The sequence below is a fragment of the Maylandia zebra genome, linkage group LG11, assembly GCF_041146795.1.
Source record: "Maylandia zebra isolate NMK-2024a linkage group LG11, Mzebra_GT3a, whole genome shotgun sequence".
Lineage (NCBI taxonomy): Eukaryota > Metazoa > Chordata > Actinopteri > Cichliformes > Cichlidae > Maylandia > Maylandia zebra.
This window is the reverse complement of record NC_135177.1, coordinates 15,271,647-15,285,721: the sequence shown is the minus strand read 5'-3', so window position 1 is coordinate 15,285,721 and position 14,075 is coordinate 15,271,647. Positions and strand designations below refer to the sequence as shown.

At 39.5% G+C, this 14,075-nt stretch overlaps 1 long non-coding RNA gene across 1 annotated transcript in view; it reads left to right on the top strand.

Annotated features, from left to right (window-relative positions):
• The first annotated feature begins 21 nt into the window (after positions 1–21).
• LOC105941274 (uncharacterized) overlaps positions 22–14,075 on the top strand; it is a 64,353-nt gene continuing 50,299 nt past the window's right edge. The window contains exon 1 of the long non-coding RNA XR_013100784.1: positions 22–111. This is a non-coding gene — a long non-coding RNA (uncharacterized LOC105941274). The remainder of the gene's footprint in view (positions 112–14,075) is intronic.

The window sequence follows — 14,075 nt, the reverse complement described above, 5'->3', positions numbered from 1 at the left end:
GTAACAACTCCTCTCCTCTATTCTTACACCCCGCAGTCCGCTGTGAGCCTGTCTGCCTTTCACTGCGGATATCGTGGAGGGAGGCCGGAGCGTGAAGAAGACACCAGAGAGGTAAAAAAAAAAAAAAAAAAAAAAAGACTCCCAGAGTTTGAATTTACTGCTTCGCTTTGGCCGCTGTGCATCACTGTATAATAATAGCTTTACAGTTATCCGTTACATACCTTTAAATAGAAGGATCTAAGAAATTGAATTTTTATATGTGTGGCTCAGGTTGTAAAGCATGTGATTAGACCGCTAAAGTGGCGCAGTATGAAAAAAAAAAATATGCGTGCGTTGCGTCGGTGTCCAATCAGACGTCTTTGCGCCGCCGCAACTGGTGCCAAGACGCATTTACACACACCGCAGGCTACTGTAGCAGCCTATAGCAGCCTATGGCATAATCCCAGGGCTTCATCTGCACCAATCAGAGATGAGATGGAACTTTTTCTGCCACTGAATGAGCCCAATTACAGCGTCTCTGAAGGCAAACCCAAACAATATTTATGTTGTTTCATTGTCTGCGTACGCTTTTGAAGCAATCTATACTTACATTCTGTCTGTTGCTAAACTTGTACTTTATTCCTTGTAATTAGTCCACGAATAATTTACAATTTAGCAATGATTTTTTTCCCAGTCTTAGAGCTAATAAATACAATTATTACGTTTTGGCAAATGCATTATTAATAGTAGAATTTAGCGTATTTGAAGTATAATAATACTACACATATACAGAATCATTATGATGATTGTAATTATTGGAGCATGGTCACTATAGAGGTTTTAATAATCTTGTGTCCTAGAGCTAATTTCTGCATATATACTTGTAAATGTATAAAGTAAACACATTGTTATCCCCCACCAGCCTTTATCCTTATACTACTGTATGTCTTAATACTTCTAAATTTGCATTTAAAATTTAATTATTTTAAAATGAAAAAAATAGGAGCACAAGTTGTGTTCTAAAGTTTATTGCGGCATGCAGAACTGTTTGTATGTTCTTTTTTAATTAAGTTTTGTTGAGGGGGGGTTCAGAGAAAGTCACTTCATGTGCAGCTTTAGCAGACACTGCATAGTTTTTGCTATGTGCTACACATCTTTTAGTTGGATATCTAAACGCACACATACTTGCACACGATTTGATACATAATTGTGGACATCATGCATAAGTAATGGCTGTTGTAGCTGGGACTCTAACTAAGTGGTAACTGTCTGTGATCCTGCTCTGAAAATTGAGTGTTGTGCTCTCACACTGATCGCACAATCAGAGATCAGGCGGCACATGAGTCTGCTTGATAGAACCCAACCATATATTTCCAGTTATCATCAGGACCTGCTCATCGTGCTTCATTTGAGCCAAGCTGAGATAAAATGTGACAGGCAGCTTGTACCTGAGATGAGTAAAATTTGATTTGACTGGTCCCATCAGGTTTAATTGAAATGAATTGAATCAGCCCATTTCTTCTGCTACTGTAATTAAATTAGTAGCTGGGCCGCAATTGGACGTCGAGTTGGCACTTGAGAGGAGATGACAAAATGCTCATTGCTGCCGCCAAAGGACTATGTGTCAAATTTGATGTGAAAATGCTGTTTGACACACTGGCATAAGCTGTCGCTTTGCTCGAAGTGTGTACAAACAAACACGCTGGGATTATCTCCTGGACTGAGCCACTTCCTCATGTGAATGAAAAAGTGTGGAGATATGCATGCAAGTCATCAGAACAAATTAAGTGTGAAAGCACATTTGCTGCATATAGAGTGCAGCAACATTTCTGTTATTGCTTTATAGCCCCCAAAACACCTAAATGAATGCCAAAAACACTGACGCTGGCTTGCCACTGCAGCTCTTACAAGGTCTGAAATAAAAAGGAGTCACAGACTCAGAGTCTGTAACCTATGGATCTTTTGAAAATTCAAAATTAAGAATTAACATGAGAAAAAGTTGAATAAAATTCTGCAGCATGCAGAAATAATAACACTGTCGACGTGTGATAAAACTGCAGTGCTCGTAGATTGGTTTATATTGGTGTAAGCTTCCTCGATAAAGATACACGTGAGAACATTATTGCACTTTGATGTTTGAATTGGAGGCCTTGTGTCAAATATCTCCTGTATCAACCAGGCCCACCACTCAGGAAGGGAAGAGGTTTTACTGCTCCAAGGCCTTGGTCATCTGTGGCTCTAATGCCATTTCCAAGAACGATGAGCAGAAAAGGGCTAAAGCCGCACTGATGACACTTAATCTCATTGGAATTCCTTGTCAGGTTTGACCTTGGAAAGATATTAGCCACTCGACAAGTGACTGTGGGCGAGGGGAGGGGCTGTGTGTCTGTCTGCAGTTACTGTGCAATTGTAAGTTTCTATTTAAGTATACAAATATGCTTCCCTGTGCTTTATCGCATATCATAGTGGCAAAATGATTTTCACTGAACTTGAAAGCCATTTCAGGTTTACAAGTGCAGCGTGAGCTTTTCTACCGAGTGTGTCTGCGCAGCGGTGTAGCAGTCGTGATGCGACTGTGGGGTTGTTTAGAAAGAGATTATCCATATGCATGTGAGCAGCCAGAAACCAGACCATTGGGCTGCAGGGATCTGTGGTCCAGTGATGTGTGTGCCACATTGTCTGTTCAATACAGGCATCTAAATTTTTAAACAGCATCAGTTACTTCATACTGCCATTGTTTTGGCACCATTTGCCTTGCTTAATCCTGTCACATATCTGTGCTATCTTACAGTGCAGAGGTATGTGTCTGTGAGTGTGTGTGTGTCGGTGTGGGACGCTGAGAGATTTTGTGTCATTATGAGTAGTTTGCGATTAGAAGTTTGTGTGTGTGTGTGTCAATATCTTTACAAATTTGTGGAGAGAGATAAAACTTAAACGCACTCATTTTTACACTGTGCCTCTGATTTTCGACATTCTCACAAGTGTGTTTCTGTATTTTACTCCCAAAGTGACTGCCTTCATTCAGTCCACAGTGTTGCATCAGTTTGTTTCAGCTGTTCCCACTACAAAAATGCATACAAGGTGACATTGCTTGCAAACAGCCTGCAAGCATTAAAAGCAGCATTTAGAATCAAAACGATATCCATCCAAGTAAAGCTGAAGAGATCCCGTGTTGCCACTTTTTGCAAAAAAAACCAACAATTCCTGACTTTTTCCTTTTAAGTACTGGTATCTAAATAGATGCGCATTTGTGCACGAATGTGTTTCACAGACTGTTTTCAACTTAAGAAGTAGAATAAATTGGAAGTAAATATGACGCAGCGTTTGTCTCAGTGATATCAGACTTCAACACCCGCACGTCCCAGAGACATAAAAAAAAAGCAAAGTGCTGTTAGAACATTACTGCTGTAAAGGAGTTGCATCTTGTGGGGAAGATTCCTCAGTTTACCATTCTGGATGCACCGTTATGTCAACAAACCCTCAGTCTTTCTCTTTCTGTCTCCAGGGAGAAATATTTGCACAGGGAACCCTTCTCTGTATAGTTTCTATAGTATTCACTTATTTGTCCCCAACGCTGACTTATTTATGGCAACCCGCTAATGAGCTATACGGTCTTTTGTAGTGACAGACAGCATGTGTAAACATTTAGATTTTTTTTCTCCCTCTTCAAGTACAAGGCGAGATCCACCAAATTAAAAGGCACAAAGTGAAATGAAATCGCGCAGCAACCTAACACCTGATCAAATACAAGGTTACCCATGCAGTGTTTTGTGTTTTGCCGTGTTAATGCCCTATGTTGCTATCAGTCTGGCGTGTGTTTTGGAGGACTGCCAGCCAGAGGAGGAAGAGCACCTATTTTGTGGAGAGGTAATTGCTACACAGTAGCCTCTGATTGCCAGGAACTTTCACTGGGAACGGCCCCGGCTCCCTTTTCACTCGCACCGACAGCCTGATTACAAATCATCTTATTGATTTGATGAGTGCAAGATGTTTGCTAATAACTGTTCTCATACCATCTGTTAATCTTTGTTGTGATTAAAGAGGTAATCCCAATACCCATTATTCCCAATGACAAGAGCGGGGGGATCGTTCTCTTACACAAGCTTTAGTCTCTCGCAGGCCAGGCTGGGCTGAAAGGGAAGCTCGGGAGAGGGGGATGGGGGTGCAGTACCTAGGATATCAGCGATCTCCGAATGCAACTGAGAAGTCTGCGCCACCTTCCACATAACAAACGCGATACGAAAATAAAAGGGGGGGAGAATTACATCCTTGCTAAAAATCCATTACCTCGTGTAATCACGCAAAATGATTTTTCTTAAATATGATAATAAATCACAGGCTGGATCAATAGCCTGCGGACCAACTGCTATGCCCTGATAACGTATCAATCAATATTTAGTATTTAGTATTTAGATTTTAATTAATACCTTGGCGGGGCTCGGAGCCCGTTAGCACACGAAAGAAATATAATCTGTGATAAAAATAGACCAGAATAAATACATTTTTAAAAGCAAATGAGCTCCTGTTAGCATTTGCACAGTAGCCCCTCGTATCTGTCATTGATCAGTCAGTTTCTCGGTTGTGATTAAGGACCCTTCAAAATCAAGCTTTGTGTGTGTGGAGGTGTGCGTGTGTGCATGCATTGCATAGAGGAGGGATGGACGTGTGCGTGGGTTCACGTGGAAACATTTTCATCGATCATTCTCGGTAAGGCTGAGCTTCTGAAGCACCTGATCCAAACTGTTCATACACAGAAGATCAAGTGTGAAGGATGTGTTGTATTTCAAGTGAAAACATAAGCAAAAATATGAATATGAATATGCTACCAGAAGATTTCTGGTTTATCAGTAGTCTGAGATATATTATATATTGACAAATCATGTTTCTGTATGCTATGTTTACATTGTTTGGATTTGCTAACATGCATATCTCAAAGAGTTTGGTATTGCTTGATGATTCAAAAATATATATATTTGTTTGCTTTCTCCTCTTTTAAAAAAAAATCACAAAAAATGACTAGCAGACAGAGAAGTAGGTATACAGCTAATTGGTTAAGGCCAAATACTTGCGTTAAAAAAAAAGTTATCGTTGTTGGAAAAGACTCCAAAGATAATTGCAATTTCATTGGGAGCCTGAGCTGTTAAAACGTGTCTGTGTGGGAACGAAGTCTGCAAAGTTCCTCAAAAACTTCTGCTAGAAAAACAGCGGTTAGTATGTGTAACTCACAATCTATTAGTATGTGTGAAGTTCCCGTTAGAGTTCACGAGTGTTGTTGTGGGGTGCAGTGATGAACAAACTTTCGTTTGTGATGGCTATGGGTTTGCTTACCCATACCCTGGCTCTGTCCATTCCCAAACTGTGATCTTTTCCTGAACTCTACAAAGGAATTTTGTTGCATAAAGCTAACACAACAGCCAATGATTAGGAAAGAAGTTAACAATAAGAAAGAAACACTGATTTAAAACAAAGCAGCGCTAAGAGAGACAGAAAAAAACTCACATTTCCCACAGAACATGAGACACAAACTAATTTATTCTACTTCCACTCATCCGGCCTCCTTGTGTGGCCTTTGGCACTCTTTAGGGAGATCTTTGTTTCTCTTTTAGCAGAGTTTGCACTGGATGTTTAGTGTCGCCATGCTAGTGAATCACAGCACCTAAAGACACTTTGGTGTGTACAGCACTGACACACCAGCAGCTTCAGCAGAATGGCAGAATTTAAATAGGAATAAGAACAGGTGGAAATACCATGCAGACTATTTGTTTTCCCAGCACTAAAACTAGTAATCCTAATCTTAATACTCCTGCATGCTTACAGATATCCTGCATGCAGTAGCTTTAAACAATTTAAGTGATGCTTCCTTGAATTACTCTGGAGCATACAGTAAGGAAGTGCAATTAATCAAACGATGTCCTGTTCTTACAGAAACACTTAAGCAAATAGTTTCAAACTGATGCATTTAAGTCATTGCTTCTTGAATTTACACGCAGGGGCCCTTTTATAATCTTTCCTTAAGGTTTTAAGTGTTGAACACAGGACTGCCAACCGCTTTTCAATTGGATTGAGTCCTGTGGCATTTGTAATTGGAATCCTTTTGCTTTATAAAGAGATTAAAATAGTTAAATATAGAAGCAGAAGGGCAGAGTTTGACCATCAGGATGTGCATGGCTAACACAAGATTAATAAGACATAGTTAAACAGGATTCAGCGCTAATCCTCCTTCGAACTAGTGCATCTGACTTGACTGGTTTGACTTGTAATCTGATGACACGTGTCTTTCCTTACTATGTATTTTCTTAGTTAAAAATGCACGAATTATGATTCATGTATCAGGTATGTATTTACAACTAACTAACTATATGATGTCAAGTTGAGTTTATCAACACGACATTTTGTCTTATTCTGTTTGAAGATCAGCATTTAGTTGTACCTTACAGAGCATATGAAGAGGAGACTGAAGGGCTCTACAGATTTTTGGCTGGAGGCTGTGGTAGTTCTAAGGTTCCTGGAAAGTCAGTCGGTGAGCTAACAGGACATGTGCATGTTGCTCTGGGCTACGGCTGGATTTAAGTGTGTCACGGCTGTCTGATGTCTAACCCAGGTTAACAGGATATTAGGCCACAGCAAGTGGCTGGTCTCTCATTTAAGCTGATCCCTGACACACACGTCCAGTGTCACTTTGGCACATACTGTAGGACACGCGCATAAGTCAAGGTCACACCTTTGCCTGAATCTTTTTCATGTTTTAATATCTATTCAATGATCATTTCTTATCAAAGTGATGAACCCTCAGACACAGACAAGTTCCTCTGACGTGATAAGTCTGATTCAATATTTTCCCACATCCACAGCCATCAAACTGCAGTTATCACTGTTGAGCTTGAATATCAGATTAGCTCCGTGTTAAAGCTCACACACCATGAGACTGGACTGCATGGGCCAATCCCCATTAATCCCGTCTTACTGTTAGGTGGACAAGGTGCCAAGGAGGCCCTGTGTGGGCTGGCAGTGGGTGTATGTTAGCAGAGTGAGTCAGCTGCTGCCGGAATTACTGTAATTGAATTAGTGTATGTGTGGTAGTACACAGCAGTTAAAGTGATATCATGTAAAAACAATGTAAAATTCACAAGTTACACACTGTGTATCATCAAACTATATATTTAAGACTTTCTCAGCATCACCAGCATGAGGATTTACACGGACCAATCATTAGTAATACTGTGAGAGTTTGTTGACTCATTATGACGACTGTAAGGATATAGTTTCCCTTCTTTACATGCAGCCTGATTAAAGATGAGGTTATTAATGTTTACTTAAAAATAAATGAAGAAGTATTAGTATAAATATTTTTACCCTTATACATAAAAAATCGTAGGTTTACCATAAACTCTGCATAGTGATATTATTTTTTTTTTCTTTTTGAATTTTAAGCTGGCTGTGACTTTACAGTTTACTGAAGGGTCACTGCTATCATCAGCCCCATTTTCAACCATTTAAACAAATAAATATATGCTTAATCACCCAGTAAAGTAAGTTAGAGTCTAGTCCTAAAAAATAAGATTTAGCTGTTCACGAACTTCATATCCGTGTTGTTGCAGACCAAAGAAAAATATACTGAATTTATACAAAGTGGAAAATAAAATGTGTCGTAACTTTTTGTTTGTGTGGAAACCTGTATATCATTAGGATGTATTTGTGCGAATGTAAATACACAGATTCACTGCTACACAAATGAAAGTTTAGAGTCCTGGTCTGCAGGATTTGTCTTGATCAGGTGCCTCTGGCATCACATTTCGGCACTGGATATGCTTATGGGTTTGCTTTTTCAGCATGCAGGATTAATGTTGGGAAAAAAAAATATTTCAACTCAAACCCAAAAGGAAAAGCGACTCCCAGAGTAGCTTTGTTTAAGTCTTGTGTATGGGAATCTAGGATAGCATTAGCACACGTTAGCAGATGCCTTCAGCTGATGGGAAAAAAAATTGTTTAAGGAGAGTTTTGCTTGAGCTTAGTACTTTTGCAAAGACATCATGGCAATAGAAAATATATACAGAAAATTGCGAGAACAGTATTTTGCTTCTGATTGTTGAGTCGGTGTTTTGTTCGAGAATAGCTCACAAGCCTAAGCAGAAAGGTCCTAGTTTAATTCAAACTCATTTCTCTCTTCCCCATTTGCTTTTTTTTTTTTTTTTTTACATATTTATTAGAAAACAAGAATAAAAAATTATGTTTCATTGATTCACATGTGGAATTTCTGAAAAAAAAAAAAGGTCTACAGCTGAAAACTAAATTAAGAGAAAAGAAAAGCAGAGCAAACCAGAGAAACTGAAAAATTGAAATAATGCTGAAGCAGAGGATGAAGATGGTGGAGGGGGATGACGGACAGTTGTGGAGACAGGGTTGTTAGTTTATGTAGGCTGCGGGCTGACTCGACTGGAAAATTTTGATCACTTTAATTTACTATATCCAGGGTTGCCTCTCTCCCTGTCCAGCACTTTTATCAAGCCCTGTGAGCCCGTATTGATTTTTTTATTTTCTGCCCAGGATAAGAAGACAGAGAGTTAGGGAGCTCTGGTGAATGGAGAACTTTCCTCAGATTGCTGCTATTCTCCAGCTTATTGCATCCTGTCGTTTGTAGTTTCAGATGATGTCCAGTACGCCACGGCTGCTCCAGCCAATAAACAAGGTGACTAACAATGGAAGAGGGCCAGGAATGAAGAGAGGGAGACAAGCTAACCACCACACCACACACAGCTAGAATGCAAGGGCGGAAGAGGACATTTTATAGCTAGAATTTGCCTTTTTTTTCTTTGTTTTTACGGCTATGTTGAGAGGCTGTTTTTAAAACGTATCATTATGACTATACTGCAGTATAGAAAGCTCATGTCATGTGTTTTATTTTTATTTCAGTCTTTTTAAAATCATTTTTTTGGGCATAAAATTTTGTCATCATATTAAGCGAAGCTCTGTGAGGCAGGGGCATGATTTCTTAGGGATTTCTTAGCTAGGACTACAGCTGTAAAACATTCAGCTTAAATGTAGTTTCTCTAAATCGTGGTCATTTAGGATCTAAAATAGCAAACCTTTTTTTCCTTGGACAGCAGAGTATTATAATCCTCCCCGACCCCTGAAGACAAGATACAATTTAACATTTTTTAATATATTTGTATATATCTGTATTCTTGTTACTGTGTTTCTCCCAGAGCCAAATTAATTATCACCTTTGCCCCAAAGAAAAGGCAATTAAACAGGAGAGCTAATGGTTTTTCCTCTAAAAATGAAACGGGACAAAGGTTTTGTTCCCATTTTATTTTTTTAATAACGTGTGTATCAGACAAATTGTTGCATAAAATCTTCTGATTTTCTTTTACATTTTTTTGCTTCTTTCTTTCTAGTGGCTCTATTTTTGCATTTTCATATGTTAGCCTGTGTGTGTGTGTGTGTGTGTGTGTGTGTGTGTGTGTGTGTGTGTGTGTGTGTGTGTGTGTGTGTGTGTGTGTCTGAGAGAAGAGAAAGTGGGTGGGAGAGAGAGTAAGAGAGAGAGAGAGATTAGTGACAGTCTGATAAAAGATGTCTCCAAAACCCTAATTAAAATTGAATACCCCTGCGAATGCAAAGCAACATGCAATCTGCAGGTATTTCATTTAGAGCAACTATCTCAGCGTAAAGCTGCTTTTTTATGTCTTTCTTCATTGCACACAAATAGCTATACCCAGTTCATTTTATTTTTCACACTTCCACATCTGCCGCCGTCTTTGTCAGACCACACAAGCTTGCCCTTCTGTCCCTCTCTTGATGTAAGACAACACTGATAAAACAAAATCAAGCTGAGGAACCTGCAGTTTGTCCCCCCCCCCCCCCGAAAAGGCTTTCAAGGTTCAGCTCATTAAGATACTTAAAAAACAGAGAGCTCTCTAATGAAACTGTGAGCAGTGATATTTTGATAACGCAGGCAGCCCTTATAAAAAGGATCTTCCTCGCCTTTATTTCTTAACAAATAGCTACGCTGATAATACTTTGATAGCTATGGCGCATCTATTTGTCAGCAGCAGTTTTTAGAAACGGATTGGAAAGAAAGTCAAAGCAGTAACTCATTAAACTTTGATCCGACTCGTTTTGGAAATAAAAAATATGTAGACAGTTGCAGTGAGTTTGATTGGTTGGTGGAGATGTGCACTTATGGTAACCGTGTGAAATAACGAGCGAGACTGATTTAATTTACAGATCATATCTGGTCATTTCTCCTGTTCTGTCTTCAATAAAAAGTGCGTGTTCACAGTTCCTAAATCTTCACATTGCCTGCTTGTTGCATCATTTAAACTGAGCCTCTTCCTCTGTCTTTTTTGTGTAAGTTTTGTGTGTAAAACGAGAAGACCTATTGCACTGTACAACTGAAAACCGTCTTTGAGATATGACCTGTGTTGTGGCTGCAGTAGCACTTTCACTTCCTACTGTCTGGACTCAGACTGCCGGCCATGTGATCTCAGTTTAGAGGAATCCACACACACTTGCCAGTGTCATCAGCAACTGGTGGCATATGGTTTACCCAGCGGTCAGACTCTTCAACTAGTTATTAGCTAGTTATTCATATTATTATTATTATTATCCGTTAGCTATTTCATTTGTTTGTTTTGGTTTTTTGACAGGACATTTTTTATTTTGGGGTTTATTTGTATGTTTTCTCCAGGTTCTTGGGAAACCACCTTCACATATGAAATAATTCTAATGTTATAGTAGCAAAAAAGAAAGAACTAATCAAAAAGAGAGTTCAGTCTCAATAACTAGAAGCAACGCAAATATAGGTTATAAAAAAGTAAATATTTGCCTGAAAATAGGGGAAAACGTTGAATGGGAAATGAAAAATGATCTTTAAAGAGTAAAGGAGAGGCTAACTGAATATTAACCAGGCCACATTTTGTATGTTTTGTCGTGAAAAAGCATGAGCTGCACAAACAAACTAGGCTGCAACAGCCTTAGTGCAAAAATATACCAGTATCCAGGACCTCTGGTTTTGAAAAACCAGGAGTGCTTAAACATTGCTCAAAGCTCGCACCTATAATCATTTTTACTTGGCCGTCTGCCCATAATGCAGAGGAAATTGCTCTGGCTTGAGCCGCCGTTTAGTCACAAGGATATGGTCAATTTGGTACTCTGCCAAAGCCATACCCCTGAGTCATTTTACTGTATGTATTTTTTGTTATCCATTCCCAGAACAGCAGTTGAATCATACAGCACATAAATAATCCCCAGCACAGAGCTGAAAGTGGTGAACAATAAATGTGTCTTCAACAAGTGCTTGTTTTCCCCTAACCCCACAGAGCAGGCTTTTTTAACCTCCTCATTTTCCATGTAGACAGTTATTAACTTCTCAGATGATATCTTGTCATTGTTAACTATCGATTCCCGTCATCATTAGAGCGTCTAATAACGAGGCTCTTGCCTTGACAATTTTTGTATATCTGCCAGGAGTGACAGTCCCTCGTGTTAAAGACATGTTTACTTCACTCCGGGATCAATAAATGCTGTGAGCCAGCATGAGACAGTATAGGCCCTTACCAGTGTTATCGATGCACAGTGTATCACATTATGAAATATACGTAGGTGGAAGCTGCCCACAAGATTAAGGAGTCCTCATAGATCAATGAAGAGTATGAGCATTAATATGTGCTGCTACTTCCATCCCCTGGACACCATAGGTTATTTTTGCTCTCAGGCTGAACACCGATGCACGTGCTTTTGCGTGAACTGGGAGAATTAGATTTGCTTACCGGTGTTACAATCCAATATCTATCATTGAAAGGATTCTTTTCACACACGGCCAAAGGTCTCTCATTTTAGGCCCGGGCAGCGGCGCTGCAACTGAGTTCTTATGTAAGATTTTAAACTTATTAAGATGGGAGAAAATCTACTTTTGCAATGTGTTTGCATGACCGTGTGTGCGTGTCTGTGTGCGTGTGAGACAGCAGTGCTGAACTTGAGAATGAGGGTGGGAAAGCTTCACGATGTCAGGAAATGCTCTTTCTTCAAGCGATTTCACGGTTTAATTCCATGCTGAAATTTCGTCACCTTATATTAACCCTTTCATGATCTCGCTTTATTTTTTTCCCTTTAATCTGTGAAAGAAACCTCTTTGTTATTTGCATGTACCCTGAAAATGACTATATTACCCAGCACCATAAATATGACGTTTTCCCCTAGTAATCATCTTGACCACAACCAGTTGTCCTCATATAGAAAATGAACTCATAAAACTCACTTCCTATGATGCACGTCAGCCCTAAGAGCTTCTCATCTGAATATATCCCCACTGTGGAGGACAACAGAGGCGTGTTGTCATCCAGCTGACCCTTGAAGTGGCTAGATGAAGGGCATTGAGGAGGAGGGGTGAAGGGTGGAAGGGAAACTTGGGCCAAGGTCAAGAAAGCTAATTTGTTTCCTGTGTCCCCCTGCCGTCCCTGAGAGGCAGACCACACACTGCCCATTCAAAGGGGGGGGCTTTAATGTGGTCAAGGGTGCATAACATGGGGTTGAGCTCATCAGCTGCTGGGTCCTGTATCATGTAAGAAAGAAATCATTTGTATTTTTTTTCTTATTAAGAAAACTATTGTATAAAAGATATAATATTAGTGCTGTACAAGACTATATTTTGGGGCATTGGATAGAATGACAACTTGTGCACAAAAAAGTACACAGACACGGTTAACATGGTTATTCTATGTTGGGGTTGAATGAGATTTCACTAAATGTGGCCAAATATTTTACTAATTATCTTCAAATGACACTAATTAGTGATTATATCACCTTTCTCTAACTGTGTCAGCTGGTCAGGGGAGCATAAGGAATGTGAAATAACAGAAACTACAATTGACAATCACTACAGTCATCAGCTGTGTCACCACGAAAATATATTTCACACACACACACACACACACACACACACACACACACACACACACACACACATGATTATCATTAATTTATCATTATCTGCTTCTCAAGTAAAGTTTTGTGTTAGTTATTACTCTTTGTTAAAGAAAAAAAGTATCAAACAAAGAATTTACAAGTACTTTAGGAACTAGTGACTCCTCTGGCATCATTAATATGTTATTAACAGTAGAATCCTGAGTTGCCTTATAAGTAGCTGCTATTTGCACCACCTTAAAAACTGTGATATCCATCAGTAAGCACTGTAAACTGCAGTGGAACTACAGGTTAACAGCACTGCTCGTTATAGGAATTTGAAAACAAACTTTTCTTTTTAACTGATAAAGCTGCGGTGGGATTTGGTGAGTGTAGTCATGTATGAAGCTTCTCCTTTATAAACTGAAAGGTAGCTGTGGTGTGTGTAGACTCACAGAGAGCTTTGATGTAAAGCTGTAAATATTAATTATAATTTTTACGTTTGCTCTTGCTATTTTAGTTATAATAAAGCTGGCACCCTCCGAGTGGTCCGTTGAACACAAACGGGTTGTCTAAGCGGAGCAGCCCAGCGTTGTGTTATTTTAACAGACAAAGTCAAAGAGGAAGCGAATACATTTGCCACCTCGGGGGCACACATGGTACCTCTGTCGATCCTGTAAAGCAGTATTTAATCAGTGCCTGCATAAGGATGCAGCCTTCAGTAGGGGGAAAGCCGTCAGCCATACAGAGAAAAGGCTTCAATTACTCAGCTACCGCATTTGACAAAGGCCAGACCCTGTAATTCACGGCGCATAGGTGTGTATATGTTTGAGGAACAAACGCTGATTCATTTACTGTACAAATACTGGGATATAATAACAGTGAACATCTAATCGCAGATAAGTTGGCTAAGTTTTTAATGGATGAACATATAGATTGATGGACTCAAAGTTACCAAAGAGATCAGTATTTTTTTTCTTTTTAATTAGCACCTGTGAGCTGTTTCCCATTAACACTGTGCACATTAAAAATCCCTCTGCTTTTTCTAATTAAGTAAAGTGGAAACAGATTAGATGGCTTCTTTGAACAAAGGTCAGTGATTGCACTTTGTCTCGCCCCACTGTTTGTTTGTTTGGCCGGCACCAAGAGAGAGTCTGCCACTTCTTCGCAGAATGTCACTTCACAATCACTGTTTG